This window comes from Phymastichus coffea, unplaced genomic scaffold, assembly GCF_024137745.1.
Source record: "Phymastichus coffea isolate CEN01 unplaced genomic scaffold, Cenicafe_Pcof_1.1 PCOF00002, whole genome shotgun sequence".
In the NCBI taxonomy this organism is placed as follows: domain Eukaryota; kingdom Metazoa; phylum Arthropoda; class Insecta; order Hymenoptera; family Eulophidae; genus Phymastichus; species Phymastichus coffea.
The window spans coordinates 9,059,499-9,073,482 of record NW_026706813.1 but is presented as its reverse complement, the minus strand read 5'-3'; the positions used below and the strand labels follow the sequence as shown (position 1 = coordinate 9,073,482).

Here is a 13,984-nt window from a genome sequence, read left to right as displayed (position 1 = left end):
CATGAAATATTACAAAGAAATATTCTAAAATTCTATTAAAAATAATTCAGGTAATGATTCCTGTAAAAATAAACAAATTAATACATGAATTAATTTAGAAAGGATTTTGAAAGGAACCATGAATTAATTTACAACATAAAACTAAAATTATATCTTGAAATAATTTAAAACTATTTCAAAATTATTTCATGATATGATTTTTGTAAAAATACATAAATTAAATCATTCATTAATGTTGAATTAATCCAAGAAATATTATAGGTTTTAATCTCGAAACTAACGCAACAAATGATTCTGAATTCATTTAAAATTAATTCTTAAATTATATGAAAATGCAAAATTTCGATTCACCCGAATTATTTCAGAAAATAATTCAAAATTATATCTGGATTAATTCGTGATATGATTTTTGTACAAATATACACATTAATTCACGGATTAATGTTGAATTAGTTCAAGAAAAATTATAGGTTTAAAGTTACAAATTAACGCAAGATATAATTATAAATTAATTATTTTGTTACGAGTGCATCTTTCGAATAGTTCTTATTTGAATATGTATCCGCTGCAACATTAATTTGTATATGTTGTTTGTTTATGTTTGTGATAGAAAACACAGAATAGTTAGTTAACACTTGGTTATCTGTTTGTAAACACTTTTTAAAATTAATAAAGTAAAGTCGAAGTCTTTAAGTTTAAACGTAACAATACATTAATTCTTGCATTATATTAAAATGGAAAATTTTGATTTACCTGAATTATTTCAGAAATTAATATAAAATTATTTCTGAATTAATTCGTGATATGATTTTTGTAAAAATACACTAATTAATTTACGAATTAACGTACCGATAATCAAAGAAATATTATAGGTTTTAATTTCGAAATTAACGGAAGGAATGATTCTGAATTAATTCTGAATTAATTTTTGAATTAAATGAAAATGCAAAATTTCGATTCACCCGAATTATTTCAGAAAATAATTCAAAATTATTTCTGAATTAATTCTTGATATGATTTTTGTAAAAATGCACTAATTAATTTACAAATTAACGTACCAATAATCCAAGAAATATTATAGGTTTTAATCTCGTAAAAAAGCTTTTGTACGCATTACTGAGCATATGAAACGTTCATGAAAGCACCTACCTTATCGGCATTTACAGAATTTGAAATATTGCAGAATCAAAGTTAGATTAAAAATAAAAACGCTTTTTTAGGTTGTAGATATATGTCCAAGAATTACTCAGTTCAAATTTCACACAATTCTATCGAGTGGTTCTTTCAAAATTTGGTCAAGCAGCACCAAATCTTAATTTCTTCGAGGTGTTATCAGGGGCGTTTCATATCTCCTTAAGGGAATTTTAATTCAGGATTATTTAAACCCCTAGCATTGCGTTAAGCACTTCCATTTTTTATTATTATTCGTTAAAATTGAAAGAAATTCAATGTGAAAATTCGATAAGAAATCTGCTTTATGTAATATTTATAATGTATATCTAATATATATCCATATACTAGATAATATTAAAGTAAACATTAAATAAAATACTGTACGTTTATCAATTATTTTATTTCGTATTCTTCCATAATTATATAAAATAAAGCACTTTTAATAATTTTTAAAATTTTACTTATATATTCAGTAAATAATTTATTTATAGTATATCTAGTTGTGTTATATAATTTTAAATATTTTCTATAATAATTCTAAAAGTAATTAGATAGTATTTTATAAAGTAATTCTTGTGAAATGGATATAATCTTTTAAAATTATTTCAGTGAATCAATTCTATATTAATTTTACGCCAGCTTTTTATTACTTAAGTATCACTTTGAAAATTAATTTTGAAACAATTCAAAACATTCTTACTGTGATGATTTCACAATTATTATGATAATATTTCATAAAATAATTCTTCTAAAATGCATTGTAACGAGCCGGCTCGTTAAGGGAGTGTCTACACGGGATCCGTCCTCGGATCCGTGGACGGATCCGTCCCCGTCCAAATTTTTATAGGCACACGCCATCTTCATAACTTCAAGTTCAGTGGTGAGTTTCAAATTTGATGTGAGAAACGCATCTATACAGTTCTTATATCCGTGATTTACAGCTCCAATTTTATTCAACGTGTAACGTATAAGTTGGTGAGTTCGTCCTCTTTTTCATTATACTGTAATACCGTAAACCGTAATTATAATTAATTATTTATACTTTTTGCCTTATCAAATTGCAAAATACATAATAGGTAGACCAATAGAATTTATATGAACAAATACTATTTGATTTCGGGGAAGGCATATTGCAAGGTGTAGTCAAGTTTGCTGATTTTACAATTGAAAATAATTTTAGAAATACAGGCTAGAATGCAAAAGGCTGTAGATAATACAAAGCCTTCCTTAAGAATACAAAGATTTTATAGGGAAAAACAAGTGTGCGTTGAAAAAAATCATTTATAAAGACGAAAGATTTACAAATTATAACGTATGTTTATTTACAAAATTAGATTTGCATCTTCTATTAAATTTATTTTTGATGAAATTCTTGTAGATGATACATCAGGAAAATTACTTCCGAATAAATTGACTATACATAATTTGACTGATGATTGGCTAAAAGCTATTCAGGTGATTTGGAAAACTACCCACTTAAATGCAGAAAACAATTGTGATATAAAGTAATATTATTTTTATAACTATAAATTCATGATTTTTTATCAGATTGCAATAGCAAAGAATTTTTTTTTCTTTATCTGCAGTAAATCAATGTCGGATTGTTTTCAAGAAAGAGAAGAACTTTGATTGCGTTATCAAGTAGCTGTAATTAGAAATGCTATAAACGAACTTGGATGTAAAAAATTACCTTCTGGATATGACCTTTCAATGGAGGATTCATTTACTGAGCCAACAAAAACAAAGTAAATCAAATTAAAAATAAATTTTTTTCATTCACTATTAGTAATGCTACTGAACTATTATCCATAATAATTAATGTTAAGGAAAACTAAATGAATAATTAATCTCAATGTGCATTTAATAATGATATAAATCAGGATTAGGTTGCTGCAATTAATAATTACAATATTTATATCTTATATCTGATAATTTTTATTGTATTACAGATCAAAATTTACAAGAGGATAACATTTCTAACATTTCTAATAGTTTCTTTGGCTTCAACCCATAAACTTCTGTCTGATAAACAAGCATAATGCCATTGCTGAATCAAATCGTCTAAAGTAATAAGAATAGACATCTGTGAAAATAACAAATTTCTTAACGATGCCCTTAGTGACCTCAGAGGAGCGTTGATTATGTTTAACTGAGCTGGCCACATACTGCGATATAAATCACATCGCGATAAACTCCATCGATTTGTAAATGTATTGTTGGTTATTGGGTTGTCGTCTTCTATTGTTCCAAGAAATCTGCACTTGTAACCTCCAATCACTGTCTTTTTTTGAATGATTTTCTGCAACACTTCTTTATGGCTAATCTCATTATCCAATGTAATTATACCTTCGCTTTCGTTGGAAAACCAAAAAATGAATCTCGAATAATTATTATTGCCCATATGAATTTCAATATTTCTAAACGCCACTGGTACAAAACGACGAAAATCGTTTTGTATAATATATTCAATCGTGAATTTCATCTTCTCGTTCAATCTTTCTTCATGGAATGGTTTGAATTCCATTATATTTTTTATTACTACCGTATTATTCATTATTATAATAACTTTGATCACCAGTTGAAAATTTATTCTTACAGCGACTGTAACTGTAGAATTGTAGGAAATGTAGACGCAAAGAATACTAACGACATGCTTGAACAAAGAAAAACAGAAATGTATATGTACCAATCTTGGCCACATATGGGGCGAAAACTGACACGTATATAACGTAAGCGGTAAAATAGTGGATACGTGTTATATTTTCTAATTTTTATTGATCAGTTTTTATTTTAAAAAGTGAATAACAATTTTTTTATTGTAAAACTTATTTCAATTTCGAAATAAAAGAAATTATTTCTCTAGTACATTTGTATTTTGATGATTCAGAAATATTATTAAATCCTATTTTGATTAAATTCATGAATCTTCTAATTTCTTGATTCTCATTACTCGTGTTCTTATCAAGATTTGCAAGATCATTTTCCAATTTTTTCATGGACTTCGTAGCTGTATCAATGGCATCGTCTAATGTTTCAATGTCATTATCTGATTTTCTTTTCCGACTAAATTTCCTCTTGTCGAATTTGTTTTCACCACTACTTGATGATAATTTCATCAAGGAGTCCATGTTATCAGAACAAATTTGAGGCATATGGCTTAAATACGGTTGTAACCAAAGCATTTCCTTGTACAATTCCCACGTAACTTCCACTTTCATATAAACAGGCAGCAGAACTGAAGCAATAATGTAACATGTTTCACGAATAATTTCTAATAGTTTCTTTGGCTTCAACCCATAAACTTCTGTCTGATAAACAAACAGAATTTAATCTGATTATATCTGATAAAAAAACAGAATAGGCTCATGCATTCTTCATAATTTCAAGTTCAGTGGTGAGTTTCAAATTTAATGTGAGAAACATCTATGTAGTTTTTACATTCGTGGTGGTTATTAAGTTTATAACCCTAACAATATCATAATACTCAGAATAAGCCATGAATGCATAATATAACAAATAATCACAATTAAATTTATTTTATTAAACGTTATAATTATAACCCATCTTTTTTATATAATAAGCGTATTATAAAGGTCATTATCAAAATTGATTATAAACGTGGCACATCCATGTCTCTTAGTACTCTATTAATTTGTAATACTTATTTTTATTATTACAGATAATAAATATGAGAATCGAAGATATTGAAAGATCAATCAGGATTTTAAATTTATTACAGTTCTGTCTTGTTTCTTTAAAAATTTTAAAATTGATTAACAAAAGAAAGAAGAAATTGAGAAGATGGTGGGTCAAACCACATCTTTTACCCGGCATCAGAAATACTGTGGGAGCATATACAGTCATATGTCATTACTTTCAATTAAACAATCATGAAGAATTCCAAATTCATTTCAAGATGTCAGTTGATAATTTCCAAGCTTTATGCGATCTTATTGGGAATAGATTACAAAAGCAATACCATACAAGAGAGCCAATCGCACCATATCTACGACTTGCTTTAACTTTGCAGTAAGTATTTTAAGTATTAAACATTATTTATTAAATATATATACTTTGATGTTAAATTTTATTTAATTTTAGTCACTTAGGACAAGGAGGAAACGCTCATCTTCACTCTATACATTATAGGGTTGGAAAATCTACTTTTTACAAAATTATTCGTGAAACATGTTACATTATTGCTTCAGTTCTGCTGCCTGTTTATATGAAAGTGGAAGTTACGTGGGAATTGTACAAGGAAATGCTTTGGTTACAACCGTATTTAAGCCATATGCCTCAAATTTGTTCTGATAACATGGACTCCTTGATGAAATTATCATCAAGTAGTGGTGAAAACAAATTCGACAAGAGGAAATTTAGTCGGAAAAGAAAATCAGATAATGACATTGAAACATTAGACGATGCCATTGATACAGCTACGAAGTCCATGAAAAAATTGGAAAATGATCTTGCAAATCTTGATAAGAACACGAGTAATGAGAATCAAGAAATTAGAAGATTCATGAATTTAATCAAAATAGGATTTAATAATATTTCTGAATCATCAAAATACAAATGTACTAGAGAAATAATTTCTTTTATTTCGAAATTGAAATAAGTTTTACAATAAAAAAATTGTTATTCACTTTTTAAAATAAAAACTGATCAATAAAAATTAGAAAATATAACACGTATCCACTATTTTACCGCTTACGTTATATACGTGTCAGTTTTCGCCCCATATGTGGCCAAGATTGGTACATATACATTTCTGTTTTTCTTTGTTCAAGCATGTCGTTAGTATTCTTTGCGTCTACATTTCCTACAATTCTACAGTTACAGTCGCTGTAAGAATAAATTTTCAACTGGTGATCAAAGTTATTATAATAATGAATAATACGGTAGTAATAAAAAATATAATGGAATTCAAACCATTCCATGAAGAAAGATTGAACGAGAAGATGAAATTCACGATTGAATATATTATACAAAACGATTTTCGTCGTTTTGTACCAGTGGCGTTTAGAAATATTGAAATTCATATGGGCAATAATAATTATTCGAGATTCATTTTTTGGTTTTCCAACGAAAGCGAAGGTATAATTACATTGGATAATGAGATTAGCCATAAAGAAGTGTTGCAGAAAATCATTCAAAAAAAGACAGTGATTGGAGGTTACAAGTGCAGATTTCTTGGAACAATAGAAGACGACAACCCAATAACCAACAATACATTTACAAATCGATGGAGTTTATCGCGATGTGATTTATATCGCAGTATGTGGCCAGCTCAGTTAAACATAATCAACGCTCCTCTGAGGTCACTAAGGGCATCGTTAAGAAATTTGTTATTTTCACAGATGTCTATTCTTATTACTTTAGACGATTTGATTCAGCAATGGCATTATGCTTGTTTATCAGACAGAAGTTTATGGGTTGAAGCCAAAGAAACTATTAGAAATGTTAGAAATGTTGTCCTCTTGTAAATTTTGATCTGTAATACAATAAAAATTATCAGATATAAGATATAAATATTGTAATTATTAATTGCAGCAACCTAATCCTGATTTATATCATTATTAAATGCACATTGAGATTAATTATTCATTTAGTTTTCCTTAACATTAATTATTATGGATAATAGTTCAGTAGCATTACTAATAGTGAATGAAAAAAATTTATTTTTAATTTGATTTACTTTGTTTTTGTTGGCTCAGTAAATGAATCCTCCATTGAAAGGTCATATCCAGAAGGTAATTTTTTACATCCAAGTTCGTTTATAGCATTTCTAATTACAGCTACTTGATAACGCAATCAAAGTTCTTCTCTTTCTTGAAAACAATCCGACATTGATTTACTGCAGATAAAGAAAAAAAAATTCTTTGCTATTGCAATCTGATAAAAAATCATGAATTTATAGTTATAAAAATAATATTACTTTATATCACAATTGTTTTCTGCATTTAAGTGGGTAGTTTTCCAAATCACCTGAATAGCTTTTAGCCAATCATCAGTCAAATTATGTATAGTCAATTTATTCGGAAGTAATTTTCCTGATGTATCATCTACAAGAATTTCATCAAAAATAAATTTAATAGAAGATGCAAATCTAATTTTGTAAATAAACATACGTTATAATTTGTAAATCTTTCGTCTTTATAAATGATTTTTTTCAACGCACACTTGTTTTTCCCTATAAAATCTTTGTATTCTTAAGGAAGGCTTTGTATTATCTACAGCCTTTTGCATTCTAGCCTGTATTTCTAAAATTATTTTCAATTGTAAAATCAGCAAACTTGACTACACCTTGCAATATGCCTTCCCCGAAATCAAATAGTATTTGTTCATATAAATTCTATTGGTCTACCTATTATGTATTTTGCAATTTGATAAGGCAAAAAGTATAAATAATTAATTATAATTACGGTTTACGGTATTACAGTATAATGAAAAAGAGGACGAACTCACCAACTTATACGTTACACGTTGAATAAAATTGGAGCTGTAAATCACGGATATAAGAACTGTATAGATGCGTTTCTCACATCAAATTTGAAACTCACCACTGAACTTGAAGTTATGAAGATGGCGTGTGCCTATAAAAATTTGGATGGGGACGGATCCGTCCACGGTCTGTTTATACCTCTCTCTCTCTCTCTCTCGCGGTAAAACCTAGCGTGTCGTCGTTGCGTGACGCAGCGACGCATCACTGAGTAAAGCTCTCGGCCTCTTTCTCTACGGGATGTAAGCAAACCGCTAGACGAATAAAAGGTGTCTGCAATTAATCGGCCGCCTTGTTTACTGACGTGGGCAGAAGCACACGTATCTCCTCTGCCCAGCTATCCGAACCCACCGACTCCCCCGCGCAAGCAGTACGTCGAGCACGCATCCGAGGAAGCCGTCGGCACCACAGCCGGGAGGTAAGTCTTCCTCCAACGAAGCGGCGGTTAGCTTCGCAACGTGGGAGTGACGGTGACTTATTTTGTTAACGAGCACCGATTTATTATTTAGGTAAATCATAACCGTTACAGCATGTAATATTTGGAAATTATTTCAGTGAATCAAGGCTGTATTAATTTTATGTCCGCTTTTTATTTCTTCAATATCATTTTGAAAATTTATTTTGAAACAATTCAAAACATTCTTATTGTAATGATTTCAAAATTATTACGATAATATTTCATAAAATAATTTTTCTAAAATGCATGTAATATTTGAAAATTATTTCAGTGAATCAATTCTGTATTAATTTTATGTCCGCTGTTTATTTCTTCATTATTAATTTTAAACATTAATTTTTAAACAATTCAAAATATTCCAACTGTAATAATTTCAAAACTATTACGTTAATATTTCATAAAATAATTCTTCTAAAATGCATGTAATATTTGAAAATTATTTTAGTCAATTAATGTAGTAATAATATTCGTTATATTTCTGAAGGAAAAAAAACGGACATAAAATTAATACAGAATTAATTCATTGAATTAATTCTAAAATAATTATATTATTTCATGAATTAATTTTGAATTATTTTAGAATTAATTCATGCTGTGTGGGTAATAGTATTTTTATATAAACATTGTAGTTTCTAAAGATAAAAAAAAGTACCATGGACCAAAAAACAAATCAACACCCTGTTAGCATATTTTTCGAATACTCCTGAACTTGATACCAAGGTATCAAGTGCTGTTTCAATTGAAACATTAATAAAAACAACAGAAGATAAAACTGTGAGTCAAAAAACCAAACCACAGATTAGATTATGGATTCACACACAAAGAAATAGAAAAAAAACTAAACGAAATGTACCAGAAAGGAACAGTATACCAAAATGGATATATGGAGGATTTGCCAAATATATTAAGGCTGATAAGATACCATCGATCAAGATATGTGCAAAATTTCTTGGCCATTCTAAAGTAAATGTAACTGTTCAGAATATTCAAAATTGGGTTGAGACTGCCATTCGAAGGCAAAGTTTGTAAGATAGTTGTTTGATTTTCATTCACATTCATTAAAATTTTCCATTCATTGAAAGCTATCTATTTGATATTGTTAATGTTATTTAACTTTATTTATGTATATAGTATCAAAGTAAAACTTTGATTACTACTGTTTGAACGAAGATCCACGTTCCGTTTTTCCCCCGTTTACCGACGGTTAGAAAGTTGGCGGATAGTGCCCCTGGAGTCTACAGAGGGTTGTAGCTCAAGTGAAGAGCGCCCCTTCCTGGGGACTTCTGGACCGGATAGAGCAGTATGGTTTTGCACCTGCTCTCTGACAGCGACGATAAGGGCGTGCACCTTATTTCTATTGTTTATCATAGATAAATAAAGAAACAAAATCATCTAAGTAGTCCATTAAATGTCCAATCAATTACCTTCGCACACAACTACTATTTATAATAATAAATATATGTTATGCAATTTTCTAATTTTCAACGAAAATACTTGAAAATAAGAAGATATGATTATCTGTTTATAACAGTTTAATTATGTTTTACACATTTTTGTAAGTTTTTTCAAATCAAAAAAAAAAGTGACTATATTCAATAGTTAGTTTAATTTTATATTTTGTTTCTACTATTAAAAAATGACGATTTATCTTTGTTAATCTTAATCTTAACAAAAACTCTGTATAAAAATTTTAAGATTCTACTCTTATAAATACTTAATTAATGTAACTTTGAGATAAAACTTATGTGTTAAGGACAACAAATGTGATTTAATTATTATTATAAAATATCCTTAAGTTCAAAGATCACATCATTCAATTAAATACAAAGCTGTAATATGCACATCGTACACTATTTTGTCTAATATAGATATAAAAAGTCAAATAAGGTAGTAAATAATAGTCAAAAAAAAGGTGAACTATAAAGTTGTATATGGTTACAAGAGTTGAAATATTGATACTTGAAATTATAGTTCCTAATAAGTGCTGGTAATGAGCAAGACCTTGATTATGTAAAAAATTAAAAGCTGGATACTTTAGTTGACTATCTTCTTTTAAAATTTTTGTTACTACAGACAAATTATTTATGTACAACATACATATCAAATCTATTATTTTAAAGGTATAAATAAATTTATTCAAATGATTTTATGAAGCTTTTTGTATGTAGTTTTATATAAGCTTAGGAATTAATATTACTATAAAGTTAAACATGGTTACAAAAGAACAATATTGATAATTGAAAGTTGTAATTTAAAAAATGAAGTTATAATTTATTGATAGTAAAATTTATAAATAACGAATAAATATTATAAAATTTTTGCATAACTGCTGATGCTTGCACAAGAATTATAATCTCTGTCAATTTCTGGTAGTGAGCAAGCTCTTGGTTACGTAAAAAATTAATAGCTGGATACTTCAGTTCATTATCATCTTTTAGAAATTTTATTACAATATCTTTATCTTTATGAGCCATCATTAAGTGTCTATCCAAATGCGTTATTGGGTTATTGGGTTCTTAAATTTAACATTACTCTAAGCTTTCAATAACACTGAGATCAGGTTTTATAAGTTAGCACTCTATAATTGAAAAGATAACTGTCTAAAATTAACTTTTTGGCTATACTGTCAAAAAGTAATAGAATTATTCCCTCAAGTTTCATTAATACTTTTGGTATGTTCATAATTGAATTATTAATTTCAAAATTCAATAATAATTTTAGAAACAACTCGATTTTAAATAAAATTTTTTTCACGTTATGTTGTTCAAAGTTAAAACAATTATGTGCACATTATTTTAATCTTGCTGTTTTACAAGGATCCTGAAAACTTTACTTGAATTATTCAAGGATCCTAGAAAATGTGCATGAGCTTAGTTTCAGCATCCAAGAAAAAATTGAATGCATTTTTTTGGTATCCTGGAAATTACCAATTCATATAGAACTTTTCTGGGATGTCCCAGAAACACGCAAAAATCCCTGAAAGTGTCATTCTGTCGTCGAAATCATCCCTGAAAATGGCAAAATGTATATATATATATATATAATATTATATATTAAATTAATACCTACCAAATCAAAAAGCGGTTGTAAAATAAGCTAGACAAAAAAACAAACGACGCCTAAACTTTATGAAGAATAAAATGATTAGTGTGGCGACGCGCGCACGGCATATTTTCGATATTCGATTGTGAAGTTGCCGTCGTAGAGCTGATTTTGTTATATTCGACGCGCCAATGTTTCTACATGATTTTTTAGTCAGTCGTTATTATGACAGCCAAATCATAATCACATATTAATAAAGATATTTACTATATATTGTCTCTACACATTCATTCTCTTCATTGGTGACCCCGAATTAAAGTATATTTAAAAAAAAAAAGAAAGTTAACTTTTGAGAGTGAAGAATGGTGTTACCCCGAGACAACCAGCAAGAAGAGCTCAGTGCACAACTCGAACAGTTTCGCCTCGACAACGAGCGACTCACTCGGGAACTGGCTCAGCAGCAGGAGCAACAACTGCAACAACAGCGACAGCAGAACAATGATGGCCTTGCAGCAGGCGGCGCACCCGCCCCAGTTAACCCCATCCCTGCACCGGCAGTTCATCGTGTTGCTGTCAAGCTGCTGCCCTTTTGGTCGGACCGGCCTAGCATGTGGTTCGCGCAGGCGGATTCGCAATTCATTATCTCCAACATCACAAACGAAGTAACAAAATTCCATTACGTCGTTTCACAATTGGATACTCGTATAGCTGTCGAAGTTGAGGATGTCATCGTCAATCCGCCCGCCGATAATCCGTATACTTTTTTGCGCACCAAACTGATTGAGCGTTTGTCTGCCTCAGAGGAACAACGCGTGAGGCGCCTGATTAGTGAGGAGGAACTAGGTGATCGCAAACCCTCGCAGTTCCTTCGCCACCTTCGCACGCTTATTGGCACGACAGTCATCCCGGATAACCTCTTGCGTCAGTTTTGGCTCCAGCGTCTTCCGTCTCACGTTCAAGCCATCATCACTGCGCAAATGACGGCTCAACCGACCTTGACCCTCGATAATCAGTCCGAAATCGCTGACAAAATCATCGAGGTGTCTCCAGCAACGCCTTTATCCGTCCGAGCCACCTCTGTTTCAACGTCCACCGAACAAGAAGTATCAAACAACGCGTTGATTTGTGCCATCGAATCGTTGTCAAAGGAAGTCGCAGAGCTTCGTAGAAATCGAAGCAACAGCCGAGGACGTCAACGCAGCCAATATAAGCAAGATTTCAGTCCTGATTCATCTCGTCTGTGTTGGTACCATCGCAAATTCCAGGAAAAAGCTACGAAGTGCACCAAGCCGTGTGCTTACAAACCGGGAAACGACTACGGCAGTTCGTAAGGACGGCGTCGAACTGTTTGTCTCCGGGCAGCCGTCTCTTCGTGATTGATCAGACCTCCAAGCGAAATTTTCTCGTTGACACAGGGTCTGATATTTGTTGTTATCCTCGTCGTTTTCTTCGTCAGCGTTATTCACCTACTAATTTTAACTTGGTTGCAGCGAACGGCAGTGCAATTAAGACGTACGGCTATCTCCCGCTTAATCTTAATTTTGGTTTGCGGAGGGAGTTCAAATGGAAGTTTGTCATCGCTGACGTTGATGTCCCAATCATCGGTTCGGATTTTCTGTCGCACTTCCATTTGCTACCTGATTGTCATATGAAACTTCTCGTTGATGGTACCACTAATTTACGAACAAACGCTCAGGTAAAAAAAGTTTTTCAGCTCAGTGTGAAAACCGTCGCAATGTCTTCTTCGCCCGAATTTTCTCATATTCTCGCTGAATTTCCTGATTTGACTCATCCTTGTGGTAAAGATCGTGAGATTAAACACAATACTGTTCATTACATTCACACTACTCCAGGTCCTCCAGTCTCTAGTACTCCTCGTCGATTAGCTCCGGACAAACTCAACGTCGCCAAGAAACAATTTAAGGACATGGTCGAGGCTGGCACAGCCCGCCCTTCTTCAAGTTGTTGGTCGTCACCGTTGCATTTAGCTCCAAAAGGCGAGTCGGACTGGAGACCCTGTGGTGATTATCGTCATCTCAATAGCCGTACTATTCCGGATCGTTATCCTGTTCGGCACATCCACGATTTCACAAGTAATTTAGATGGTTGCACGATCTTTTCAAAAATCGACCTTGTCAAAGCGTATAACCAAATTCCTGTTTTCGTTGACGACATTTGCAAAACTGCCATTACTACACCATTCGGTCTTTTCGAATTTCCTTATATGACGTTCGGTCTTCGTAACGCAGGTCAAACTTTCCAACGCTTTATGGATGAAGTTTTGTTCGGTTTAGATTTTTGCTACGCTTATATTGACGACATATTAATTTTCTCTCGTTCTATTGATGAGCATAAAAAGCACCTCAGAATTGTTTTCGAGCGTCTTTCTCGATACGGTGTCTTAGTTAATGCGTCAAAATGTGTTTTCGGTGTTCCGGAACTCAATTTTCTTGGATATATGGTATCTTCGAGCGGTATTCAAGCTCCGCATGAGCGTATCACGGCAATTCAAAATTTTTCTTTGCCTCAAACTGCGCAGGGCTTACGTCGTTTTCTCGGTATGATGGATTTCTATCGACGATTTATTCCGCACGCTTCTGAGTTTGAAGCACCACTTCACGACGCACTAAGTAACCCACCTTTGAAAGGTAAGCAAAAGGTACCATGGACTCAAGAGCTTGAAAAAGCTTTTCAAGCTTGCAAAGATTGTCTTTCCTCGGCTACTCTTTTAGTTCATCCACGAATTGGTGTACCTCTCGGTATATTCGCTGACGTTTCGGGCTTTGCTGCTGGCGGAAGTTTTCAGCAGT

General features: G+C 31.5%; 1 protein-coding gene and 2 long non-coding RNA genes across 4 annotated transcripts in view; 1 reads left to right on the top strand and 2 right to left on the bottom strand.

The window, feature by feature from the left end:
• Positions 1–13,984, bottom strand: part of LOC131663209 (neuroglobin-like) — a 506,796-nt gene that overhangs the window by 130,311 nt on the left and 362,501 nt on the right. The window lies entirely within an intron of this gene.
• On the top strand, positions 1,992–3,140 carry LOC131663223 (uncharacterized). Its single transcript, XR_009301836.1, has 6 exons — positions 1,992–2,053; positions 2,115–2,148; positions 2,250–2,485; positions 2,552–2,678; positions 2,760–2,918; positions 3,123–3,140. It is a non-coding gene; the product is annotated as an uncharacterized LOC131663223 (long non-coding RNA).
• LOC131663218 (uncharacterized) lies at positions 6,344–7,769 on the bottom strand. 2 transcript variants are annotated; one of them, XR_009301835.1, is made up of 5 exons: positions 7,642–7,769; positions 7,305–7,540; positions 7,112–7,238; positions 6,872–7,030; positions 6,344–6,667 (listed from the first exon to the last, which is right to left on the bottom strand). It is a non-coding gene; the product is annotated as an uncharacterized LOC131663218 (long non-coding RNA). The 2 variants fall into 2 exon arrangements; XR_009301834.1 differs by lacking the exon at positions 7,642–7,769 and having other exon boundaries at positions 7,305–7,622.